The sequence below is a fragment of the Alligator sinensis genome, unplaced genomic scaffold, assembly GCF_000455745.1.
Source record: "Alligator sinensis unplaced genomic scaffold, ASM45574v1 scaffold762_1, whole genome shotgun sequence".
NCBI lineage: Eukaryota > Metazoa > Chordata > Crocodylia > Alligatoridae > Alligator > Alligator sinensis.
In genome coordinates, this window is record NW_005842863.1 from 409,536 (window position 1) to 418,408 (window position 8,873).

The following is an 8,873-nucleotide window of genomic DNA, read 5'->3' on the forward strand; positions in this document are numbered from 1 at the left end:
TGACAAAACACTATGCAGCAACGCTTCCTCATATAATATCGTCAAAGGACAAACACAAGGAAATGATGCTGGCTTTGAAGCTGGCATATTTTAAATACATTGAAAAAGGAGAACACTTCCTTTAATGGAGAAATTAGCCAGCGGGCCCACCCCCACATAGCTTTGTTATGCAATATATTGTTTAATGAAGCATAACCGAAATAGTCAGACATAAATTTTATTAAATAGTCCTTTCAACATCACTGCACTTGTTCTAGCACAATATACCCTGAGATGTGAAAATAAGTACACTGAACATTTGGAACTTTGTTTTTCTAAACAACTTTCCTTCTATATTTTTAGGTTAGGTTCACTTCATGGAATGAACTCATTATTTAAATAAACATAAATGGACATCTGACAAATTCAGACCGAATGTGACTCATATGCAAATGTGATCAGTATGAATAACACATCTTTGGGGTTGAGTGTTCACACAGTCAAACAAGTCCTAGCATTCTAATTCTGGAGACGCAGAAAAAAGTATGACTGTGATGGATCCAGGTCTACAATAGTATGGAGGAATTTTCCATACTCCTCCATTCTGGTCAGTACTGATGAATGTTTATCTTCTATTTACAACCGAAATCTTTCTGGCATAAAGTCTACTAGGTCTATGCAGTGATGCCTCTTTAAACATTACAGTTTTTAACTAAGTATGGTTTGCCCCAAATCTTTCTCTCTGCTTTTTTGAACTTTACTGAGTTTTTCTTAAGTCACTGTGACCACATGACAATTATTTCAAAGCTAAATTCTGCCTTTGTATCTTCATGTTTGGCAACCGTTGAGAAATTGGCTGTACATGTTAATAGCACTAGTAATATTGTTCCCCAACTCATCAAGTGTCTTCATCATTTTGAAGTTTCTACAACAATTGACAACCCTTCAGTTTCCAAAAATCAGTCAACTCGTCCAATATATTCAGCTGCTGTTTTTTTCCCTTTTGCTTTAACCTTCACTTCAGTTTCAAGTCTTGATATTATTTCACCATTCTTCTAGCCAAGGATGACTGGATGGAACTCCATGGGGAGCCCCACCTACCTCATACCCTTAGACCACCCTGCTTGACTTGCTTTTGAGCAAGAGTAGGCATGCCCAGAGGATGAGCATGATGCCTTTGCAACATTTCTGGCCCTAGAAGCAAGAGCTTGAGCTGGGCAATCAAATCCGGGCCCACACATGGCAGTGCAGAATACTTCCACCATGTGACTGTTCTGGTTCCAGCTGCTTTATTTTAGTTGGTGCTGATCCATTCCCCATTTTGCATCACTTAAATACAAGACTCAAACCATACTCTAGGCTTATTCTTCTGAGATCAAAATTATACCTAAGAATCTCCTTGTCATTCCTTTTAAATTTTCTGGACCACTGAATAAAATTCCACATGGTTGATGTTCCAAGCTGAAAATACCTTCTATTACTTTATATAAAAATCTGTACCTTTATATAAAAATCAAACCTTTAATTATCCCCTTCCTCTAATACAACAAGTACACACATTTTTCTGCAACATGCTTCTTTGCTTTTTTTCTCTATTAAGACCTCTAAATGTTTTAAGAATTTCAATTTCTTTCCAAACAGGAAGAAACTCTCTCAGCAATGATCCCATACACATATTGTTATATGTCCCTGATTTATTTTAGGTGATATAATCAGATCCATGATACAATGTTAAAGTTGAACAACTAAGCACGAGGGGTGAAATGCTGGTTTCATTGCAATGAATGGAAGCTTTGCTATTGACTTAGGTGGATCTAGAAGTTCACCTTCAAGAATCAAGGGTAACAATGAACATTGCTATGGCGCCGTGCTTTAGTGCTGTGGGCAGTTACTGTGCTGTGTGTGCGGTGCAGTTAAATTTCGCTGCTGCACTGCTGCAGTGGTACACTATACCTGGGGAGTGTGCCGCTAAGGCAGGACAGCTGGTGATCACATGTAGACACATGTGATAACTATGTCGCCGCAGCGTGCCATATGGCAACATAGTGTGTTGCTACGTTGCTGTAGGACAACATGTAGATGTGCCCCAAGACATGCAAATTCAGGCTCTATGTGGATCTTTAACTCTATGCTTTGTATGAGCGGGTGGGTGACTGATATCCTGATACTTAGGTGTGCACTTAAATCTATCTGTATGCATTAGAGGAGCATAGTGTTCCCATGCTTAAAGTGGTAACAGCCTACAAATGCAGGAAGACATGCTGTAGGTAGGAGGGTGAACAACAGGACACAGGACGAGACCAAAAACCATGGTGTTATATTGGGACAAGGAAGATTTAGGTGAACTCTTAGGTAAAGATTTCTAATCAGGAGGGGGGGGTACACCCTAGAACAGGTGATAGAGAGAGTCAGTGGAATCTCTGTTACTGGAAATATTTGTGTGCAGGCTAGACAGATAATTGCCTGGGTTGTTATAGGCAGAAATGGTCCAGTCTTGAGAAGAGGAATGGAGTACTGGCCTCCTGAGGCTCTTTCTAGGCCTATTTTTCTATAATTTTATATAGCACTTACTGGTGCTTTGAAATCAATGGGACATAGAAATATACTTAAAGCCCAGCACAGCAATTGTTCTTAAAGTTAAACATGTGTACAAAAGATTTACCAAGGGGCACACTTTCCTCTTCACAAATAAGCAATCTCCATATTGCAGAAGTACACCATGCTGGTTGCAATGCAGTCACATAATGCAAGCAAACCTGATTGCTTTATATTGTTAAAGATCCAAGTGAACATTTGCAGAAAAAAAGGATGTGACCACTACTGTATTGCTAAAATTCAAACCCAGCAGGAAGACAGAATGCAATGTGATTTCTCCTCCGCTTTCAATTGTATGCAATATTCTTCTACTCACCCTAAGCTAAATAGTTTTAGTAGCACTCTGCAGGGTGAAACAGGAGTCACAGTACACCCAGAGGTATCTGTATTCCAAGTGTATCAATAGCTCTATTTGTAATGTTGGCAAAGAGCTTGGAGACAGTTTGCAATGAAAGGCACCACTTAAACACAGGGCCTGAAATCCTGTGTGTTTTGCCAGGGACTTCAGTTGGTCCTGGATTTCACACCCGGGGTGTTGTTATTAAGATATTTTAATCTTTGTAGAATAAATATGACATATTTTCATTGCAACATAAACTAGCTCCTGATGTTTTAAGTAGGAGCATATTTAGATTGCACCGATTTTGTATTAATTGACTTATACTGGCAAAAAACATAACTTCTAAAATATATGTTTCAACATTACTATGATAGCAGGTAATTCTTTTTTGTTTTGGTAAAGTTACAATTTTTAAGCAATTCTTCTTATTTTCTTTGTAGTTTCCTTTATTTCAACTGCACTAAAACTCTAGTGCATTTTGGAGAGATTATGTTTCTTCTTGGGTGGCTTGAAATCTATGCCTTTGAGGTCTGCCCCTCACAACGCACAAAGTGTGCAATAATCCCCTGAAAATGCACTGTCTGTTGTGCCTTACTGCTTAACATTCTTTGCATGTACTGTACTGCATATTGGCTAAAGAAACTAAAGTGTTCAGCAGAACATTATACTGTAATTATGGATTTATAAGCATCTTTTTCATAATTTGAGCTGGAGGTATCATTTCTTAACTAAAAATTCAATTATAGTGGAGGGGTTTGATACAATTTTTATAATTGTACAATTTTTCCTCGCTCTCCCACACTAGTCTGTCATGTGTCTGAAAAGCCCTATAGACAGAATAAGTCTGTCATGGTCCTCAAAAGCCCTTTATTTGCAGAATTTCAACCATATAATTATCTTCTCTACTAAAAATTTGGGCTCAGGAAGCTTTCCCATTGCATTAACATATGAACTGCTCCCTACAGATTCAACAGAAGGGCTTTTTAAAAACCTAGCACATTAAATAGAGCATATGAAAAATTATTACCTTGAGGAACCTGCAAATCTATGAGTTGAATGAGAAAACAATGGACTACTTCCTCCCATTTCTATATTGAACAAAAATGAAAACAGAGCCATATGGCACATGTGTGCAGCAGAGTTTACTTTGCAGTTAATCCCAGAACAGGACATTTTTTGTCTGTCCACCTGTGAATTTCCACTATTGATAACACTTTCTAAGTATATAAAAACAAGATTCTTCATGGCTTTAATTTATACAGTATCTGCTACACATTAGAAAGCCATCAGTGTTCAAGACTGAAGCACTAGGAAAAAGTGATGTTTAACAAATTATATTACCATATGAAAATGTTTCTTTCTCTTAAATAAATAATGCTGCAACTTCTAAACCTTAAGAATTTTATGCTCTGAATTTGATCAGTGAGGCCATTAAAAATAATACCATATGTTGGACACATCTTTAAAACAGATTTGCCTGATCTGCGAAGGTGGTGGGAAAACACCCTGTCAACCCTCTCAGAATCTCTGCTGTCTCCCAGCTGGACACAGGAATGTAAGAAAACACTAATCTTCCTTCTTCGCATAAATAAAAGAGGGAAACTTGCTTTCAATTAAGGAAGCTAAATTGGGTATGTAAAAAAGGCCTAAAAATGGTAATAGCACCTGCCCAGAAGTGAATTAAAAAAAAAAGACAACCAAAAAATATCTAGCCAGGTAAACACCTTAGCAAGTTACATAACAACCGTTTCATTTTCCATGAATAAACTGAGCTTGAATAGGGTAGGATATAAATCTAGCTAAGAATGATAATGCTCCAATAAACACAACTATCACTTTATACAGATATAGCATGATTCCTTGACTGAGCAACATTTTTTGGTAGGAAGCTGATTGGAAGAGTTACCAAAATTTATTCTAGCAAACTGATTTAATGATCTATAGAGACAGACATATAAATAATAAATAGAACATAAATATTTGGGCATCCCACACATGTTTATATGCAATTTCTTCCAAATTAAGGTCCTGATTCTGTGAACATTTATGAATGTGAATAATTTTATTTATTGACTTGCATGAATAAAGTCACTGAGATGCTTGGGGCAGATGTACATGTAAGAGACACTGTGATAATTTTAAATATGTTTCTTGTACTTAAAATGGGAAATACCAAAAGAATCACGGATGCCTACAGGAAGCAAGTGCCCTGTTGCAGGTGACTGCAGAATTGCCACCCATTGTATATAAATCTTCACACCCACTGCGTGAAAATCATGAACCATGAATCATGTAAGATTGGTTGATTATGTTTTTTAAATAGGAAGTCTACATATGCCATGAACTTTAAACTAAACATTGAAGCTTTTGATTGATATCAGCTACACTCACATACACCAAGAAGAAAATAAAGCTATAAGTGATCATACATTTTTAGGCAGTTTTTGTTATTAGAACCAACAGACTGGTTTTCTAATAAGTAAACATACCTTTTTACATTCATCTGTCTTTTCCTTTATCAGTGTTACAAGTGTAGCCAATTTTCCCTACCATAAATGACTACATGGAAGCAATTTTCAGTCTCTTACTACACACACACACACACACACACACACACACACACACACACACACACACACACACACACACACACACAATTTATTATTCTGTGAGGCCTTGATCCTACATCATTGAAGTCAATGGGATATTTGACACAATGGGCCCATCATCATTTGACACAATGGGCCCATAATCAGGTTGAATTGCAGATTTTATATAATTCTTGAAAACACAATCCAGTGAGGATGGCCACTCGCATGGTCAAGGGGCAGCAGGGGGCCTGAACCTATTCAGCGTCCACAAGAGAAGGCTGAGAGGGGATCTGGTGACCATTTACAAACTCACCAGTGGGGACCAGCAGGAACTGGGGGAGGCTCTGTTCACCCAGGCACCACCAGGGGTTACTAGGAATAACAGCCACAAATTGTTAGAGAGAAGGTTCAGGCTGGACATCAGGAGACATTACTTTACAGTTAGGGCTGCCAGGCTCTGGAACAGACTCCCAAGGGAGGTGGTGCTCTCTCCTACCTTGGAGGTCTTGAAGAGGAGGCAGGGGCGATATCTGGCTGGGATGATATGATCCCAGCACTTGTTCCTGCCCAGGACAGGGGGTTGGACCTGATGATCTGTTTAGATCCCTTCTTACCGTAAGTTCTATGATACTATGAACAGTGACAAAGATGTAGTTCCTGTATGCAGGAGCTCACACTTACTATGTCCTTTGCTTATACACAAGATAATTCTTTTATGTGTAGAGACACATATGTAAATTATGAAGAGCAGGTCTTATGCAACAAGGGAAAGACCATCCTCATGAACTGAGGTGTATTGGCACAAGACTTTACTCTCCAAAAAAAAATTGAAAAAAAAGAAGCAAAACTAGGTGACAGGTTGTTTGCCGGCTATTAGGCCTGACTTCCTCTGAAAGTAAAGGTGTAAAGCAACAGAAAAGTCTGCATCCAGAACTGAAAGTATTTGTAATATTATATAAAGATATTGCTGCAGCAGAAACGGAACAAAGGGCATCACTAAATTGCTGTAAGATATACTGAGCAGAAAGGAAACAGTTAAACAATATCCAGGGTACTCCTGTAACTTAATCAATGATTAGAGGAGGCTTGAATGCTGACCTAATTAGTTTACTACATCTAACCATTTTGAAGCAGGTCCTTTGGGTGACATTCTGGTCTCATTTAAGTCAATGATGAAGCTTTGATTGACTTAGAGATTCAGGATTCCATTGGGATTCACTTGTGCCCTCTGATACATAGATGCCTTTATTCTATATCCTAGAACATTATGTACTGTGGTGTAAATACACAGGAGAAAAGTTTCCAAGCTGTGTGAAATATTTATTCTCAGCAAAAGAGAACAGGACTGATATCTTTACTTCTTAATGTGCATTTTGTGGGAATTAATCCATGTTCAGATGTGTAGCATGACAAAATACTGTTGAATAAAATGTTGAATACATTAATTTCTTACTTACATGCATACCATATGCATGTACTGGATAGTGCAGCTTCATTTTAAGACATAAAGAAAAGCAAAAGCATTTCTGGCTCTGGCTATCAAGTCTAGTGAACTTGATTTCAATGGTGATATGATAAGACTTGTAATTCTATAGCACAGTAGTGCAATGTCAGCCTATGGGTGCCCAATCCATGCATTCTCTATGCAATACCAGGCCTGCTGAAGTCAAAAGGAGTTTTACTATTGACTTCAGTCACTCCAAATTCCCTTCCATGTGAATACTGCTGAAGCAAGAAAGGGAAAACAATGCAGTGGACTAGCTAACCATTCCTTTCCCCAATCCTAAAGTATAACAACTGACTATGCCCCAGTCCCTTTGTAGAACCTACATTTGTATGATAGTTTTCTAGACGGTGGGATTTTATGGGCCAGTACATCATATGGAGGAATTAAAAAATATAGCTGACATCAAAGAGAGGCTGAACTAGAACTGGCAAAAGTTCAGATTTAGTAGTAGTAGGCACTCAAACAAGGCCGGCTTTGATATGTATACCCACCCCCACTGTCATCTCAATATTTCCTGTTTCCATCTCACCTTACAGAAAGGGAAAAAAGCTCTATAAATATCAGTAACAAGCTATTAACTACAAGACTGCCTAGATCATATCATTCCTAATAAAGATGACTTTTCATATGTTAGTCCTAGCATGGTTAATTCATCTATTCTTTTGCGCACGCATAATTTTAGTTTTAATGGTCTGGGCATTATCAGATATATTTAAAAATGAAAAAAAGACAAAAGAAAGTCATTTTTGCCATTTCAGAACTGCTCTATCTGTGAGGCATTATTTTTGATGGACAGAGCATTCCATATTAAAATGCTGAGTATCTTCTATTTATTTTTCTGTCTGAGAGACTTATATAGTGATGATCAATATAGCCTTTTAAACCCTTTGAATCTTCCAGGCCTCCTCTATACATATAGGTAAAGGCCAATGGAATCTAATGTACGATTCATACAATCAATGCCACGCATGCATGACAGGAAGTGCATTTGTGGTATCATGCATTAGATTCAATTGCGCCTCATTGCCGGTGCAGGGGGAGCCCAATCCCAGACTCCCCCTGCACTGGCAAGAAGCAGGTTCTCATGGCTGGGAGCTGTAGGTCCTGCATTTGAGGGGCTCCCAGCCATGGGGCTGCCCATGCACTCCCATGGCTAGGGAATCACTACTAAGGCAATCTCCCCACTCCGGGGGTGGGGTGTGAAACCCCTGGGGCAGAGGGATTATCTTGTGTAGTTTCCCACACCCTGGGGCCCTGGGGATTGTGGAAGCCATGATCCCCAGGGTCCAGGGGTTCCAGGCACCCTCCAATCCCTAGGGCTCAGAGGTGCCTGAAACCCTCAGACTCAGGATTGTGGCTGTCATGATCCCTAGGGCTCAGGGATTTTACATTGGGTATGGTGCACCCCTGCAGCTGGGCACCCCTTCAGTTGACAGGCTTCCAGCCGCAGAGGAGACCTTGCTACAAATTAAAGTTTGACAGCAACCAGCTATAAAGTTAGTACACATTTTTGAGGTCTAAGATGATTGGAGATTTTTATGGATACTTTGAACATGTAGCTTGTCTCCAGATAATGGTATAATTAACCAGTTAATTGCTCAATACCAATAACATGTAGAGGGGGCCTAACATATCTATAATCCCCATTTTACAAATGGGGAACTAAGATTATGCAGAAGGCAGGGTAGATATGCACCTTATAGACTAATCAAATAGGATATATAGAGAGGGCATATGCTTTCATGAACTTGAGTTCACTTTATCAGATGTTGTGAAAGGATAGCATACAGCAGTGCATAAAGCGGAATGTGATATGAATACAAAAGGTGGGAGGGGAGGAAGGAGAGGGATGGGAAGGGAA

At 38.9% G+C, this 8,873-nt stretch overlaps 1 protein-coding gene across 1 annotated transcript in view; it reads right to left on the reverse strand.

Moving 5' to 3' along the window:
• The window catches only part of LOC102379068 (coiled-coil domain-containing protein 91-like), a 205,898-nt gene that overhangs the window by 6,634 nt on the left and 190,391 nt on the right, over window positions 1-8,873 (reverse strand). The gene's annotated exons all lie outside the window — the stretch shown is intronic.